Source organism: Ambystoma mexicanum, chromosome 3p, assembly GCF_040938575.1.
Source record: "Ambystoma mexicanum isolate Mex_15411 chromosome 3p, UKY_AmexF1_1, whole genome shotgun sequence".
NCBI classification, from domain to species: domain Eukaryota; kingdom Metazoa; phylum Chordata; class Amphibia; order Caudata; family Ambystomatidae; genus Ambystoma; species Ambystoma mexicanum.
In genome coordinates this window covers 484099493-484118017 of record NC_090925.1, presented here as the reverse complement: position 1 = coordinate 484118017, position 18525 = coordinate 484099493, and positions in this window count along the sequence as shown.

Below are 18525 nucleotides of genomic sequence, written 5' to 3'. Positions count from 1 at the left end.
GAGTGACTTTTGAATGACCTCCCTGCAACTCTCTGCCTTGAGCCGACTTCCTTAAATTCCAGAAGCTCCTCAAAAACCTCCTTTTATCCCCTTCCTTCTCTCTTTGCCTCTCCCCTGCTAACCTTTCCCCACCTTCCTTTCTCTCTGCCTTGCCTCTATTATCCTTCCCTTCCTCCTGCTGTTATGTTGACTGGCTGTCTGGTACTCCTCTGAGTCATATAGGACACCTACCACCCCACGCCTCCCTGCCCAGTCTCTAGCACTTGCCTTTGGGCCCTCGTGCACTGCCACCTGGCCTTCCTTGCACTTCCTGGGATGGGTCCCCCTGAAGGCCCTGCCTTCCTGCACTTAACTCAGGGCACTGTTCCACTGGGAGCACTCCTCCCCCTTCCCCTGCACTTCTTTTCTGCTCACTTGCATAATCTAAATGTTACTAGGGCTAGTAAGATCGTTTGTCTTGTTCTCCCCTGTTCCCCCCCCCTGCCTGGTTGCACCTTGAAACACCTGTGTATAGGCGCATTATAAATAACCTATCAATCAATCAATCGATCAATCATGGGCTCAGCAGACCCTTGCTCCCCCATGGTCGTTGCATATTTTCTGAAGGAACCCCATGACAGAGAAGACTTACTGGCGTGACGTCCAGGGTATAATTGTGTGCAATAATCTACAGCATACTAGAATCTTTTGTAAACCAAATAGTTCCCGCAACATTAGCATATTACATTTTCGAACACATTTCGTATAAGGGATTAATTTCTTCAGTCAGGGAGTCAAGTTTAGGAATGCCTGCAACATCAACTAATGCACATTTGGCTCTGCCTCATTTTACCTGTGCAAGAAAATTAATATATACCCTTCCAGTCAACAGTTGAGACGACTAGGAGTAATATTTAAATGTGTAAAAATAGGAATTAGTGTTAGTAGGATTTAAGAGCAATGCCTCAGGGAGGCTATGCATGGGACACTAAAAGCTTGAGTTGAACCATCTTAATTCCTTTTCCAAGCTAAACCTATTTTATGTTTACTTTGAACAGAATAGTCAGCTTGGATTTGAAGAAAAATTGTACACTACTGAAATCTGCAAATCTTTAATGGTAGATTGACCCATTGAAATAATTCACCTGGCGACCACTGAAAGAATGCCTTTCTAGATAAGATTGCAAGAATATCAGGACAATCCTTGGTACTGGTTGCACTTCTTGTACCTGAAAGGTGCACGTATGAGACTGAAAGACATGTCAGGATTTGATTTCACCCTATACCAAGTTCACTTAGGTTTTATTTGGCTGATCAAACAGGTTTAATTCTTTGCCTTGACTAGTAAATGATTATGCCATTTTCTGGCTTGACGTTGTTCATGGTGCTGACCGATCCATTGGTCAAAGGCATTGACAGCATACAGACATTTGAGTTGAATAAACATAGTGCTTGTGGTTTGACTTCATGCTTAACTTGGACCCTCCCCTTATAGGAAATATACCTGGGGTTGCTTTTCCTCTCTGTCTAATAGGAAAGGCTACCCAGGACAGTATGATGACCAAGTGGCAGCTGTCGAATGAATGAATGTGCCAGTGATTTGCAATGGGGCAGATGAATTTGTAGGTAATACCCACTGTCCCTATTCAGATGAGTATGCAAGTACCACTTCCTATCCTTTGCCCTCGCCAGTATCGTTCTGGTGAGAAACGATACCAGCTGAGACAGCCCTCCCGCCCCAAGTGTCTATGGGTGAAAGACGAAACTAACTAAGATCATGAAGATGTCGTTAAGAATAGAATAGAATAAATGGTGTGACCAGTAGAGTGACAGGTAGTTGTTACTATCCACATATATAGAGATATAGAATAACTAGATGACTACACACATACACACAAAGTAAACATAGCAGATACAAGTACATATAGACATGAAGAGCACATAGACATGAAGAATACTTGCACATAGACATGAAGTACATATGCACCCAGACATAAAGAATATTTGCACGTAGGCATGAAGAACATATACACGTGTAGGTACAGCCCCTAAACCCATTAATATGGAAACGAAGCATGGCACAACATGGCAAAGAATTAACCAAGGTACAGCCATTTTCAGACAGTAGCTTGCAGCTAGAGCCAAGGTCAGAAACTAGGAAGGGGTTAATGGATGAACGAAATGCAGGAGCAAGATAACAGTTCCCAGGATAAGGAGTGGTAGACTGCCTAGTTAATCAATTTCAATAAGAGCACAAACAACCATTGACGTCCAGGTGCATGAGATCAGCAAGCCAAAAGACTTTAGAGAAAATAACTGACTAGTGTCCCCAGTGGCCATAAAGAACACAACATGCACATTACAACTATCTAAAACCTTCATAAATAGAAGGAAATCCACTCTCAATCATGGTACCCTAGCATGTGACCGAGATACAAGAAACACTGGCTATTCATTATAAGCCAAAGATAAATAGGACACATGCAGAACTCCATCCGCAAACACACAGACAACAGATGGCACACAAGGCCAAGTTCAAAGGATAGAGAAGACCTCATTGCCTTGGGATCATTAGGACTATTCTTTAATTGAAAGTATGGCAGACCATGGAAGTCTCTTCCCCCACTTGTGTCTTGTTCATATCATTACACCCTACCAGAGTGTCCAAGGTTTGTAAGATAGAGGCATGCAATAAGAAATCACCTTGCTGCACCGGCTATGATAGATAATGTCAACCAATTAACTGTCCTTCTAATCATGTGTTAGAAATAGTATCTGCAGTGGGATGGGTCCATGCAGAAAGGAATCGACTTTAGGAGCAACAGCCTTATTTCAACAAAGTTAACTTGTAGAAAACTCCCAGTGTTCTTACGTACTTAATCCACTATAATTTCAGGGGCACCTGGATATTATCCCATGCTTAAGGGGACATATACTTGTGAACAATATAGAAAGCCCGTTGTTTCCAACGGGTAACCCACATGCACTCCTAATGGGCAGAGTCATTCAAAGAAATAATCACTAAATAGTGTAAAGGTCAAAATGAATGGTTTTAATCACACTCTCACAAACATAAAAATGAATACAATTAAACAAAATTCCCAATGCTTGGGCCAATGTCTCCTTTGGATGGATGTTTTTTTTTAGAACAATTTGGAACGCAAAGGCTAATAAACAAACCTATACAGACTTAAACCAACAGTACAGCTTAATAATGAAAAATTGAAATCTCAAAATTCAAAATGAAATGCCAACGCGTTTCGGATATTTTATTGTATCCATCTTCAGGGCAGGAAGGCTGTTCTTTCATAGATATTTAAAACTCTTGCACATTCATCTGTAACCTACAACAGGTAATACATGTTAATTTATTACATTCACCTTACAAAGGCAACATACTCTTGTGGTAAGTACAAATCACGTATTACTAACCTTCGGTTTAGGTGAATTTGCGGAGCTAGAATCTGTAATAAAGCACACACTATTACTGAGAGCCTTAATAAACATATGGTACATGCCCATTATATCCCTGCTCAAGTAACAAAGGCCATTTACCCAGATCATTTCCTTGCCCCTTCCAACCCAAACAACATCCTCCTGGGATCTCTTTCAGACAGCTTTTTCAAACCTTATCAGCAAACCTTGAGCTTGAAGTGCATCTGCCAGATTCTTTCAAAGGAGTTTTCTGAGTGATAATGATTTAATTGGAGCTGTGACACACTACTGCTGTAATAGAAATGTCTTAAGCCAAGCGATTTATAATCAGTATGCATGTACTTCACTAAAGTCCTGTTAAAAGCAACCATTGGCAAAGCCAACTGTTTTGGCTTGTTTATTTGCACTGCTATCATTTACTCGTCCCATTTTCGAACTGCTACCATTGATGGACACTTAATACCACCATGGCAGTGCCTGGAAAATGCATTAACCATGCCTACACAACAGCTAAACATGTTGCCATTGTCAATGTTAGTAGGTCACTTCCATGGTGTACCTGGCCACAAAGGCACAGGTTGCAAACCACATGGGGAAATCACTTGTCATCAAGATTACATATGCGTTGCATATGCATTCCTTGGCACATGCATGCCTGACTGTTTCGTCAGAGCAGAACTCTCTCTGGTTAACAGCACTAGAGGAGGTGGGAAACGTTTCTAAATCTTAGTGCATCGAGTCAAGAAGCCACAGGCGGCCAAGGTATGCCTTTATTTTTATTTGTGGTGAGTGCCTCGTGCAGGATACATCCTGCCATGTCTGAATTGATTATACAGAAGTAACCCCTGCACCCATTTATACTCCAAAATGTAATATAATCTTTTGGCACAGTTGCTGATCACTGACTGAAAGTGTGCTCCTGCGTTTGGATTCTGTTATCATCTGTGACTTGTGATGTTCAGCAAGAGGACGTGGAAACAACGTGTGGACAATGTACCCACATAGATTAAGGAGATGGTACCAAGCTTTAATAGTTGAATTGTTTTTTTGTGTTTTTTGGATTGACTAGAAAAAAATGCTGTTACTATTCATGAGTGGTTTATTTATTTATTTTGCAATTTGTATAGCACACCCAACGCGGAGGCATCTGGGCGCTGAACTGGACAGTTAAACAGTATCAATGGTTACAGAGGTTACACAGGTAGTTGGGTGCTAATAAGTGTGTATCAGTGTCTATGAAACCATTTTAAAAATGAATTGCATTCTAATACCTGAAAAGTAGTGTGAAAAACGTGCGTGTGGTGCGATGAACGTGTGCCTGTGATTGTAATTTCTTTCTGTGTCTGTGATCACGGATTTCTTCTAGGTTGTTTTACAACAGAATAGTACAGTATTTGCAATACAGACATTTTATTTTCATTATGTTCATATATATGGTAATTTTCCAGAAATGACGCTTGAGGAAAGGCTGTGCCCAAAACGTTTACATTCAAAATGTCAAGGACCTGTCTGCCAACAAATATGGAGTAATGCTGAAAATGTGTGCGGGTGGCAAGCAAGGTTTTTGCGGCCATAAGCCCACATGGCCTTCGCAGCAGCCAACGCCTGTGGACCACAGTATTGAACTCAATGACCTGAATGTCAGGTAATATGATGTTTTTAAGCTTGCCAGTTGCTGCTGATATCATTTTAATTAGGGTTGCGTTGGGAGTCCACCCAGGAGCTGTGGGCAGACATTGGGACACGGGGAAGGGTTCATTTCTCGATGCTGGCCATTTGCATCAGTGTGTGTCATGTGTCAAGGTGGGTTGCTCTGTAATTGTGGTCTAGTGGAAGCTTAACTGCCAGTTTCCCCGGGATAGAGTGGTTTCCCAAGTAGGGTAAATGGCACAAGAAGAGTGAGTTAGTGAGTGAGAGAGTGAGTGACTCCATTTATGTACAACATATTATCAGTAGGCACTGATCACCCCTTTTCTGCAGAGTTGCTACATGGTACCCCACTGAAGATAACCTGATGGTGGGAGAAGGAAAATCACACCCCAGATTTCAAACCAAAGGTGATTTCAAACATAAGCACTTGGTAGGTAGGAACTTCAAGCAGTTCTCTACTTTTCTTTTCTGAAGTACAGGGTCGGATCGGACCCTCGGTGTTCGGCCCCTGGCCAGGCCGAAATACTACCTGGGGAGTTGGGGGCCAGTTTCTGGCCATGCCTGGGCCGTTTTGGAAGAAAAAAAATGTGAAAAAAAAATGTTTTTCCATTTTCTTTTTTTTTTCAAAATGCCTTTCATCCTTCTTAGGTCCATAAATGAGTACCAAAACAGGTTGGATTATAATATATCCATATTTTTTCTATGAGAAAGAGCTTAAGGGTACGTGCTATACAATAACATTATCATTTGGCCTTGGAGGTTGGCTTGGATTCACAGTAATTTAGTGTATTTAGGGACAGTGCTATTTGATGCCACTTCCTGTTTTGTCAATGGGTGAAAGGTTGTGTGTCATCGCTTCCCGGGATGTCACTTCGGGGTGGGGTCAAATGACATCACTTCCGGTGATGTCCTCAGAGGTCAATGGTCGTGAGGCAAGAGGTGGGCCACTTTTTTTTGGGTGACGGGGCTTATTTCTTGTCCCAGTCCGACCCTGCCTGCTGGAGTACATGTTTGAACATGACCATATCAGTGATTATTGCCTGGAAGGTCTGCATCCTGATTGGCTGCAAGGATTCTAACATTCTAGTCCACACAGTTCTCATATCTAGTTTGCGAATTTAGTCTAAAACTTCACTAGACGCCCGTGCAACGAGTGTTACGCAATATATTGTTGAACAAATGGAAAAACAAGTTTATTGCCAGCAGCATGACACGCATTCTCCTGCAGCGAACGAGCGCGTGTGATGGACTGCGTGCGTCCACGTGATGTTGTTCTCGCGAGCAGCGTAGAATGCTAATCCCTCCACTCATTAATGGCATTTGATTGTTTCACTCTGTTCTGGTATTTGACCTTGATAGCATGAAGTGTCAGTGATAGCTACGGTTAATAAAGTTTGTTCTTCTAGACAATATACCAGTCACGTACACCCTTGTTAAGTTCATACATTTCATTACTCCAACAAAAAAAAAAAAAGAAAATCCAAGGTAGAAAAAAATATACGGTTTGTTCTCCCAACATATTCATGAGCAATTAACAATAGAGCTCGACATAATGTTTCTTTCCATAGCCGTAATGGCCGAGTGCAAATAATGCGGCGCCGATCATTAGCTTTCCATAATGAAAGGGCTCTAAATGTGTCACGTGAGCCCGGCTTTTTCCATGGAAGGTACACACTAATCTCGAGGAGTTAATCGGAAGGCGAGCATTTGCATATGCGCTAACTGTGCACATGCTATGGGTCACTAGCGAATAGTACACCGAATTAATGCACAGCAACTTTCTGTTTTCCAAAACAGTTTTAATAAAGAACGCGAGGCTGCTGTGCTCATTTGCACAGAATTCACAAAAGGTTTTGTAGGCTGGAGGTATGCACAATACTGAGTCTCCACCCTGGGGACTGTACTGGACCTCTGCAACACTGAGCTTTTGCAGGAGAAACTGGAGTCACTTTGCAAGAGCTGTTGCGCTGCAGGCCAGAACTGTTCTTCATTTCACTAGAACACCGGGGCAGGATTAGGGTGCATCAGCACAGACGTCTGAGGTCCCCAAAGCTAGAATACCAGGAAGGGGTCTCTATCAGGATTGAGCTATATCTGCATCCGCCGCCTAAGTTAGCTTATTTGCGAGGGACAAGAAGTACATGGATTTATCTAAAGAACAATCCACACTATTGGTTTTGTCAATGCTGAATCCGATAGTTGTTGGAAAAATATTAAGGCAATGGGTTGAACAATATACATTTGGTGGTGTAGTTGTTGATTGCTGTGAAATTCTGCTTTTCTATGGCTTACTTTTTATGGTCTATGCTTGATGTTTCTTAGTTTGTTAAACTGGAAAGCGTAAAAAAACATTCATGTGGCAAGTTTTGAAAGACCTTGTTGGAGTGATTTGATAAACATGTCATTCATGTAAACATTTCCAAATGTCAAATACTTTCAGTTTAGTTCTTGCACACTAAGGCTGATTATGCACCAAGACTATGTTCAAAGGGCTTGTTCTTAATGTCACTAACATTGCCATTGGTGATATGTTCGCCGAAGGCCAGGACCAGAACATAGTGACTACATAGTGCCCAGCAAGCAGGGCAGGTTTGCACCATGTGACTAGTGCATCTCCACCGCCTGAGGGCTGCTGGGCAAAGACACAAATTGATAGAGTATATTACTAACTAAGCGAAAAATATGTCATCTGTTATGTCATGTGTGACATCACGTGCTGGCAGCAAGCTAATGTTGTGTTCCTAAAAAATGCTGTCACATTTCCCTGATTTTCTGTGTGTGTGCTATATTGCTGCACACAAAGGGTGATTTACAAAACATGTTTACAAGTCCCATTGAAAAATTTTTGTAAATGAGGCCCAAATACTCTACCACAAGTGAAATCCTGAAAATGTTGTGAATAGTTTGAAATTTACATATGTCTGAATTACAACTGTTTGTAGGAATGTGTATCGCAGATACACCTGGGCAAATCCTTTGCATCCACAGGATTGTAAAGTTATTAAATAAGGAACAGAATTGTGCATATATTCATATATTTACTTTTGTTAGCTTCCACAATCAGAAACTGCTTTATTAAAACACAAATATGAGTATTCCATATCGTTCATGTATTTTTGTGCATGTATCAATCGATCCCCCCAAAAATGTCCAATGCATCTTACCTTTGGTTTTCTCACATTTACACATGCAAAACTCATGGGTCGGAAACCGCCATCTTGTGCTAATCTTATCCGCTGATCCAGGGCCCTAAGTTCAAGTGCCCTTGCGGCAGTAAATCAGATCACCCACCCCTCAAGTAGACAGCGACATGTCAAACATATATGCTCCAGCTTGTCTCATGATGTTGGTGGGTAGCCAAACATACCCTGTCATCACCTATGTCATTACGTTACCTAATGCAAATCCAGGAAGATCAAAACACACACACATCCAGCATAAAGGTTTTCTTTCTTTTCACAAAAAGAAGAAACCAACTTACACTTTTAAGAATATACTAACTAATAGTCACTAGTTTAAGAAGTTGTTATATTTTGTAATTCAATTTAAGAATAGAAGATTACATCCAAGGAATCATTGAAAACCTTTGCGAATATAAAGATTGCAAGGAAACATTGTTTACTACAAGGCATAGTTCTAATGTTTTGGTCGACTGTCACATTCCATCATATGTTTCAGATTGTCTTCATTGATCTATTAATCTGTGTACTTGTATTCTCAAGTCAAAATTCAATGTGGTGAAATCTAATGCAATTTTGTTCCATCTTCGATTTAGTATCAAAGCACATAGCGGGCCGTTTCTGAGAACAAAAGTCTCCTTTCATGTTGATATGCAAACACTTTGCCATCCACACGTCTTCATACGGTAAAGGATCTTATGTTACTACGGATGACCGGCATCACAAATAGGCAAACTGGTGCCTCACGATCGTCCCAGAATATGGATATTACAGTTCCGTTACTGATGGTTATTCCCAATTCTGGTTAAAGAACCCATGCACGGGAAGATTGTATCCATGGTGCACACCATCCCAATGAGTTAGCTATGTACATTTGGGAAGGCAAAAGTATATTTTACTACCTAATTCGAATGGTAAGTTAGACAATAAATCAACATGTTCATAAAAAATTACATTTTCGGTCAAATTTACATTTACGATGTCGTCTTTGCGTCAACTTGAATATCAAGGCGGCACATTGTTAATCATCAAGAATACAATTTCATAAAAATTATGTCAAAGTTTCCTTACATTGCTGATTTTTCATTCTATCAATGTAAAGTTGAAGCAGCTTCACACTCTACAGTTCTTATGAATAGAAACTTCACTTCTGTACACTATGTTTCATTATATCTTATCATTTCTTTGTTTTTACTTACCACATTGTGTCCTTGGAATTGTTAGTACAAGGGATTCAGGGACAAATAACAAAGAGGCCCTGTATTGTGTGGTCACATTGCCAAAGGAAGGTTTTGTTTTTGGGAACAAATACCACAAAAATAAACAATATCATCTTCCAGTTTCAATTGCAAGCTGTGCAGTAAAAATAACAACATAATTTTACTATTCAAAACCAGGACATATTTTGTTTGTTTGTTCTTTACTATAAGTAGACATATTCTTAATCTAACCTTGTTTAATTATTTAAATTATTTTAACATCCAAAACTACATGTGGAAGCGGGAGTGTTCATCTGTTCAGCTACAATGCAAATAGATTATTACTTGTCTTCAAAATCAAATTTATTTTGGAACAATCAATAATGACTAACTTTGAGTAACCAGAGAACGACTACAATAGTAACCAGTGACGTCCCGGGGGGGCGTGGCTTGCAATCCATGTAGCAGGACGTGCGTGTTCAGAAGCTCCTGCAGATCGTACATTGATCCGGACAGGTGACAATTCACGGCGATCCTGGAATTATTATAAATATACTGCTGTGCTCATAAAGGGCCCTGCACAACTAGAAGCAGTCAGCGCCAGCCTTGCTCAGTAATTACAGAAGATATCGGCGAGGGAAGATTGTGGAGAACTGAATACGGCGGTCCCAAGATGGCGTCTGGCAAGAACAAAGGGACCAGCTAAGGCGCCGAACTGTAAACAGCGGACTGCAGCTGCATTGTATGGGACAGCGAGGAAGACAGCTAGCGTATAATCATCACGGAGGACTGTGCCATGGTAGCAGTGGACTTAGAACACTCATATCCCATTGGGCTGAAATGAGATGTGCCCCTGGATTATGAGAGTGCCGAACAACACACAGCCCATAGACTGAGAGCCCCCACCTACAACTGACCGCAAGACTCGATGTGGGGCCATCGGCACTGAGCAGCTGAGCAAACACATGTGCTTCCTGGACGAGCCGAGCCGCGATGCGCCAACACGCTGCTACAGTGTGGTAAGCTGAGGAGTGCTGCATGAGACAATGTAACAGGAACAAAGAAAGTTGGCGGATGAGCCCACCGGCTGCAGTTATGAATAAGGGCACACCGTGTACACTGGACAACCCCAGAATGGGCTGCAATCAGAGACTAAGGGGGCCATAAGGCACGCATACCAGCAGGAGTGGCTGCACAAGCTGAAGCGGAGGTATGTGCTCGAGAGCAGCAGAAGGTGAGCAGTGCCGCTCGGAAGCACTGTGCGGAAAAGCGTTGGGAGGATCTTGATGACCCATCCTGCACACTGTGAGAATGAGTGCCTAAACCCCTCACTGCATGACACGCTGGTCGTGGGAAGGCTTGTGGAGACAACACGCTGGGAGAGAGTGTTGCACCCTGGGCTGTATGGCCCCACAAGACAGCGTGCACATACCGCAGCACAGTCAGCTGAGCCTGAGTTTTAGAAACAAATACACAGGGCGCTGCTGGACTTATGCTGCACAAAGGCAAGGCCCTTTTCTTCGAAACTCCAGAAGATGCAATGAAGTGGATGGAAACGGTGAACTGCCCCACCGATGCGGAGGACGAGGAGTGACCGAAGGAGGCTAAGTGATCCTGTGTTTTTCCTCAATATGTAGAATTTGCAGATAATGAATGCATGGAGATCCATTATGGTATAGTAGGGAGCGGGCGGCCTAGATACAGGTGCGCCAAATGGTAACAGCTGTACAAATTGCCTCTGCACTATGTCAATAGCGAGTAGCAGGAGATAGTGGTGCCGCTCATAACAGGCGACACCGGGGAACATGTCATCACCCCCAGTAGTTTAGTTAGTAGGATACTAGTAGGGTGGTATCCCCCTGCAGAGCCCTAGGCATAGAGGCTAGATGCAGGTTGGCCTGAGATCCAGGGATGGAGCTGGGCATCAGTTGGGGAAGTGGAGGGTGGGGAGGGTTGGGGAAGTTGGGGCAGCGGGAGGGGAGTTCAGGTGTTTGGAAGGGGGTTTATTAGAGGGAGTCAGCAACCACAAAAAAATGTATGCAAGAGGAAGGTGGGAGCTATGGCGGGAGGAATAGGATACGGCTCATATGGGGGACCTGAAGATAGTGACCTGGAATGTGCAGGGGATAAACAGTTACATTAAACGGAACAAGATTATGATGTACTTAAGAAGACAGACAATCGATATAGCATTGATACAAGAAACCCACTTAACCAAACATAAACTAGAAACGATAAAGAAGAAATGGAAGGGGACCACAGTGGGTGCCACATATTCGGCGTATGCTAGAGGGGTCTTAACATGGGTAGCACCTCACGTCCCTTTAAAATTGTTACAACAGAAGGCAGAGGCAGATGGTAGGATGGTGTTGCTGGAAGGACTAAATAATAAAGATGAATATTATTAATATTTATGCCCCAAACAATGACACAGCGATGTACTTTAGAAACATGTACGCAAGGATTAGCCCGTATATAGACGGGGAAGTTATAACAGGGGGAGATTTCAACTGCACACTGGACCCCATGCTTGACAGATCTGATACAAAGGTAGCCTGTCTGAATAAAGCGGCAAAGGCCTTGGATACACTTGTACCAGATTTTTATATGGATGAAATATGGAGAAGGCTCCATCCACAACATCGAGGGTACTCGCATTACTCAGCCCCACATAATGTACACACCAGGCTAGATTACGTATTTGTGGCCAACACAATGGTAGAGGATATTAAAAGCGCAGAGTACAAGGCAGCAGTCCTATCGGACCATGCACCGTTGGTCATAACGTGGCAGATCTCGCCTCCTCTGTCTAGCATCCTGACGTGGAAGCTCAGAGCTGAAGCGCTAAAAGACACAATATTTAGAGAAGATTTGAGGACGGCCATAAAATAATATTTTGAACTAAACACAGGAAGTGTGCATTCACCAAGCACACTCTGGGAAGCGTCCAAGGTGGTATTAATAGGGGAAGCGATATCGAAGACCAAAGGGCTGCAAGGTGGTATAACGGAAGATTTGCAAAAAACGGAAAGGGAGATTGAGGACAAAATGAGGGAGGGAGGAGATTTCCCGGAGGAGATGGAGGCCATGCAACAATTGCAGGAGAAATTCAGAGCCCACACGGAAAGGTTAAGTAACTTAAATTATAGAAGATACGTAGAAAGACAGCATGCAGAAGGTGGATACGTAGAAAGACAGCATGCAGAAGGTGATAAACCGGGCAGGCTGCTTGCCTGGTTGTGCAAGAATGAAGTCCCGAAACAGGCGATTCGAGAAATACACAGAAGAGATGGCTCAGTAGAAGACACCCAGGAAGGTGTGAACAAATGCTTCTACAGAGATTACCAGGAGCTATACGCACACAAGATCGAGGAGGAAGAAATCGATATTTTAGAGACACTGGAGGAGATTGATCTGCCTAAGCTTGGGGACGTAGAAAGAGAAAGGTTAAACGTGCCACTTTCATTAGAGTAACTAGAGATTGTCATTCAAACCCTACCCACTAATAAAGCTCTGGGAGCCGATGGCCTCCCCAGCGAGTTTTACAAAACGTGTAAGACTGACCTACTGCCACTGATGCTTGCTATGCTGAACGAGACGTTTGACAAAGACAGGCTGCCAGACACCCTCAGGGAAGCGATCATCATCCCGCTTCTCAAGCCGGACAAACCAAGCACTGATTGCGGATCCTACAGGCCGCTGTCGATGTTAAATCAGGATCGTAAGATCCACACGGCAGTGATGGCAAATAGACTGAAGCCAATAATAATTACCCTGGTACATCATGACCAAACAGGATAAGTACCCCGGAGGTGCATCTCCGACAATCTTAGGAGGCTGTATCATATTATTGACCAAACAGAGGGAAGTCCCAAAGAAGTAGCGATAGTCTCACTTGACGCAGTTAAAGCCTTCGACTCGGTCAAATGGCCAGGGTGATGACGCTCCTGTGGGAATGTGGGATGGGACCGGAAATTTGAAGTGGGTGGAATTCATATATAATGAACCAGTGGCTCGGGACCGGATGGGAATGATTATCTCAGAACGATGGACTCTGGGCAGAGGCACCAAACAGGGATGCCCCTGGTCCCCAATGCTATTTATCCTGGCATTGGAACCTCTGGCAATATACCTAAAACACAATTAAAACAAAGTGGGCATTAGTACAAGAGGAGGACAGCATTTGATATCGCTGTATGATGACGATATGTTGCTATACATGAAATACCCTGAAGAGAACCTGCAGTATATTCTGGAAGTATTGGAGCGATATGCAATGCTATCGGGCATAACAATTAACCCACGAAAGTCCATTATGTTCCCCCTAGCCAGATATGTCGGGGTGCCAAAACGCAAGCTGCCAGTACTACAGATCGAGTGTGCGATTGACACCTTTAGATATATGGGTGTGGATATATATCACAAAGTAGTGGATGAACATAAGAATAATACGGAGAAAGCAGTAGAGAAGATTGGGCATAGTATTGTATTCTGGGCATGGTTGCCTCTGACCATGATGGGAAGAGCAGCACTGCTTAAGATGATAGCACTACCCAGATTGCTGCACAACATCACAAATGTTCCATACATGATACCTAAACAGTTCTTCGCCAGGGTGCAGAGCATATGTAGAAGATTTATATGGTACAACTCTAGGAATAGGGTAGCCCTGTGGAAATTGCAGAATCCATATGAACAAGCAGGGATCAGACTGCCCAATTTCAAGGTATATTACCTGGCTGGCCAAGTCCAGTATGTGGCAAGGTGGCTCTCCGATGACACCATACCGGAGTCCAGATTGTTGTGAGCGGAGTGTGCACCTTATTTTTTGAACGAGTGTATATGGGTGGCAGACCCTCCGAACGGGAAGAGGTCAACATTGCTGAACCTAGGATGGAAGATCTGGCATAGAGCCTGCAGGATGATGGGGAGCCCGCTACCCTCCTCCCCGCAGGTGCCCTTAACAACGCTGAAAGGTGTGGATGGACAGCTGTGGAAGATTATCAGAGAACACTGGGAATCAGTGGGGGTAGCAACCATTGGAGATGTATGGCAAGACGGGGAGAGCATGGATTTGATAGATTAAGAGGAGACACATGCTTACATAGTGGGCAGTATATCACGTATATTAGGCTGATGACACTCATTAAGAAGACGTGGTCGGAAATAGAACTAGCCCAGCAGCCAGATGTGGCCATAGAATCATTTCAGACGGTGTCAAAAGGAGGCCATGAGATCTCGCGGATTTATGAAATAATGATATATAAGTTTGGGAAGAAAGTGGTACAGATGAAGCAGGACTGGGAAGAAGAGGGGGGGAAACGATAAGCGATGGGTTATGGGTGAGGATGAGGATGCCAAGATATCACAAGAAAGTATCAAGTAATGCCAGATTACAACAGATACAGCTATATATCACCCACAGGGCATATATGACCCCAAAGAAAATTGCTAGGTTCACAAATGCCACTACGCAGAAATGCCCGAAATGCGGGGAGGAGGATACTGGGATGGTACCTATGTTCTGGGCATGCCCGTAAATAACACGGCACTGGGCAGAAATAGCACACCTCCTAGTGGACAAGGGGATTAAATTGGAAGTGGACTCGCTGTGGATGTGCATGGTGGGGAATTCCCAAGACCGCGCAAATCTAAGCATGTGAGCAAACTAAAAGACCTGGCTTACATCCTGGCTGAGCGCAGGATAGCGATGGGCTGGAAGGCAAGCATGAGACCGAATGTGGAAACCTGGTGGCGGGACCTCCTGAAGTGGACAGATGCAGAAACAGTGGTGTGGAGGGAAGCGCTGGGTAATGGGGGGGAAGAGGAAGCAGTGACGCTTACAGCTTGGCTACATAAAGTCGAGTTGCTATGGGGAGCAGGACTTGAGGAACCTGAAACAGATTGCTCCTCAGAAAGTGGTGGAGAGGTAATGAACACGAGTTAAAGGAGAGATGTTGTGGACTACGAGACTCTGAAGCGTGGGTGGGGGGAAAGTTGGCAATTGTTTGTGTTTGAGCACTGTGTTTCAGTGCATTGTTTGTTATTTGTTATGAAAATCAATAAAATAATTTTAAAAAACCAGTGACGTCCCGAGCGAGGACCCTGGGGGGTGCTGCTTGATGTCTCACTGCCAAGACAATTACGTTGCCATCGAAGTAGGAGCACACCGGAATCAGGTGTCCATGTTTTGTTATGTTATGTTATTGTGATTTATACCACGCACCACTGCCATTTCAATGGTCTCCAGGCACCCTGTCTCAACGCGCTCTGAGCCACTGCAGCAGCTGCAGCCTGGAGTGGCGTGGGACACGGACACTGCACAGTGTTGTATGCTCAAGGCCACTCCAGGGCATGTGCAGGCTGTGCGGCTGACCAGTGCCCCATTTCCATAGGGGGCCTGTATGCATTAGCTACCTTCCTGCCTGCTTACTGTGGCATGACTTCTTTTTCTGGGCATGTATGATATGTTTTGTGATAGATGCGCAGAAAGGAGGCAATTGTGCATCAGTGGAGGGCTGGTGGTTGCTGGACTATCTGCCCCTAAGGTTCTGTTCTGGCTAGGGGGTGATGCATACCATGCTGGGCTTTAAAGCAAGCATGGTGTACATTGTTGCTTGGCTGGATTGCAGTTTCTGACTGCCAGTTTAGCACTTTCTTGCCAGTTCCTGATGGCTTCAGTTTTCGGCATCCTGTCCCGAAAAGCTGTGTTGCCATGTGTTCTTGCTTGGCCTGGCTGCCTGACCAGGACACAGAGAGAAGTGTGGCTGTATGCCCCTGCTCTGCACACCACATGCACAATGGGTAGCGCAGAAGGAACATGATTTGTGTGACATTTCAGGATGTCGACAGTACTGCAGGCCCAAAAATGGGCAGAGCCAGATGCAGAGCATGAGCACACAGCTCCATTTCCCACCCAATATTCAAATGTTGCAGGGAAAGCGTACTGAGTCAAGTCACCATATGGGGTGCAGGAACAACGTTTTTTGGGGTTGATTCATGGAGCAAACGTGCGCCGAAAATCCCAGCGCAAGCATGCGCAAGGTGGCGCAAGCGTGAGAAACCCAGCGCATGCGCACGCGTGCGATTCAAGGAAGACGCTGCGCGTGTTTCCCGCTGTCCGTGCGCCAAATCCTGCCATGGTGCACGCGGGCACACACGGCGTGCGCTACACGCACAGAAAAAGTGCACATAGTGCGGCGCACACAACCAAAGTGTGCGGAACAGTGGGCGTAACATGCGGAATGGGGAATAACGCGTGAAAAAGAAGGCGTAACTGGGGAAGTACTGCAGGGAACTACACGGAACGCCCACACGCACGCGAACAACCCGTATTCATGGATTTGAATACGGGAAACCTGCGCACCGCAAAAGACGCACACAGGGGACAACGCGTCCGCCACACGAAGGCAGGCGGAAGCGTCCCCGCGCACAGTATAAAAGTGCACGCAAACAACAAACACGTATATACAGCTACGATGAATGCCCCATTTGTCGCAGCACTGATCGTGGGACACCGCAGGAGGAGGAGAATAGCCAGGGCACGCATTTTCGCACCACGGACAAGCCTTTTTGGGATGCCTGACGACCAGGTCTACGGCAGGTACAGGTTTCCACCCCATATCATCCTAGACCTGGTCAGGGAGTGGAAAGATGACCGTACATCCCCCACCCTTTGCTCCCAAGCATTGAGCCCCTTGGAGAAGGTGCTCAATGTCCTGCATTTTTTGGCCACTGGGTCATTTCAGCAGACTACTGCCATAGTGGGGGGGGTCTCACAGGCCACGCAGTCACGCTGCCTACACCAGGTACTGGCAATCATGACAGCGAGCCCCTCAGTCCGCAGGCACATATACATGCCCAGAACACCCGCAGAAAGGCAGGCCGTTGTCCTGGAATTTTTCAGGGTGGCACACTTCCCCAAAGTGCTCGATGCCATAGATTGCACCCATGTGGCCCTACGTCCACCTAGGGCCACTGAGCACATCTACCGAAACCGCAAGCACTGGCATTCCATCAATGTACAGGTGGTATGCGATGCAAAGGGAATCATCACCTCTGTCTATGCAAACTACCCTGGCTCCACCCATGACAGTTTCATATACAGAATGTCCGCCCTGAGCCGGGTCCTGGAAGCTGGGCAGCCTGGCGACACATGGCTCCTAGGTGAGTACAAATGCCCTTGCACATGCATGCATGTCACACACACAAATACACAAACCCCAATAATCACAACCATTTACACCTCCCCAGGGGACAGTGCCTACCTTCTGAGCAACCACATGATGACGCCAATCCGGAACCCCACCATACCACCCCAGGTAAGATACAACGCCACCCATATTGCAACCAGGGCCATAGTGGAGCGCACATTCGGAGTGCTCAAGTCACGTTTCCGCTCCCTTGACCGCTCTGGCGGGCAGCTACTCTATGCACCCCCAGTAGTGTGCAGGATCATTGTGGCAGCATGTGTCCTGCACAATGTTGCAATGCGGCAGGGCGTACCGGTGGACATGGTGGTGACCCCACATCCCCAACCACAGGCACAGGCGCTGCCCATGGGAGGCGACAGGGCACGTGGCGAGGAAGCCCGGACCCAGCTTGTGGCCACATTTTTCACCTAAACTCCCACCCCTGCGGAGTGCACACAGGCCTGGCACATACCAGGTGACAATCGATGATGACAGAGAGACAGTCAACTGTCACAACCCTACCACCCTGAGATAGTTGCCATGGAAGTGCCACATTGTCTGCATCCCTAGCTACTTAAACACAAGCTATCCTGTGTGACCAAAAGGCACACATATGACATGACATGATATGGCATTTGTAACGTGCCTATTGTGATGCCGGAAATGCATCTGAGGGACAGGGCCTCTGAATCCTTGTCCTTTTTCTGTTTTTACCGTGTGTTCTGTCATGTTTTCTGCCCAGGAGTCCATGAGGGACTCCTGGCAGTGCAGCTCTCTTTTGGTTTGGTGAACAGACCCATGGGATACCCTTATGGCACCCATGGGTAGGGGTACAACCCTGTGCCCCTAGTGTATGTTTTTGGGCACCTGTGGGTGGCCCACAGAGCAGGG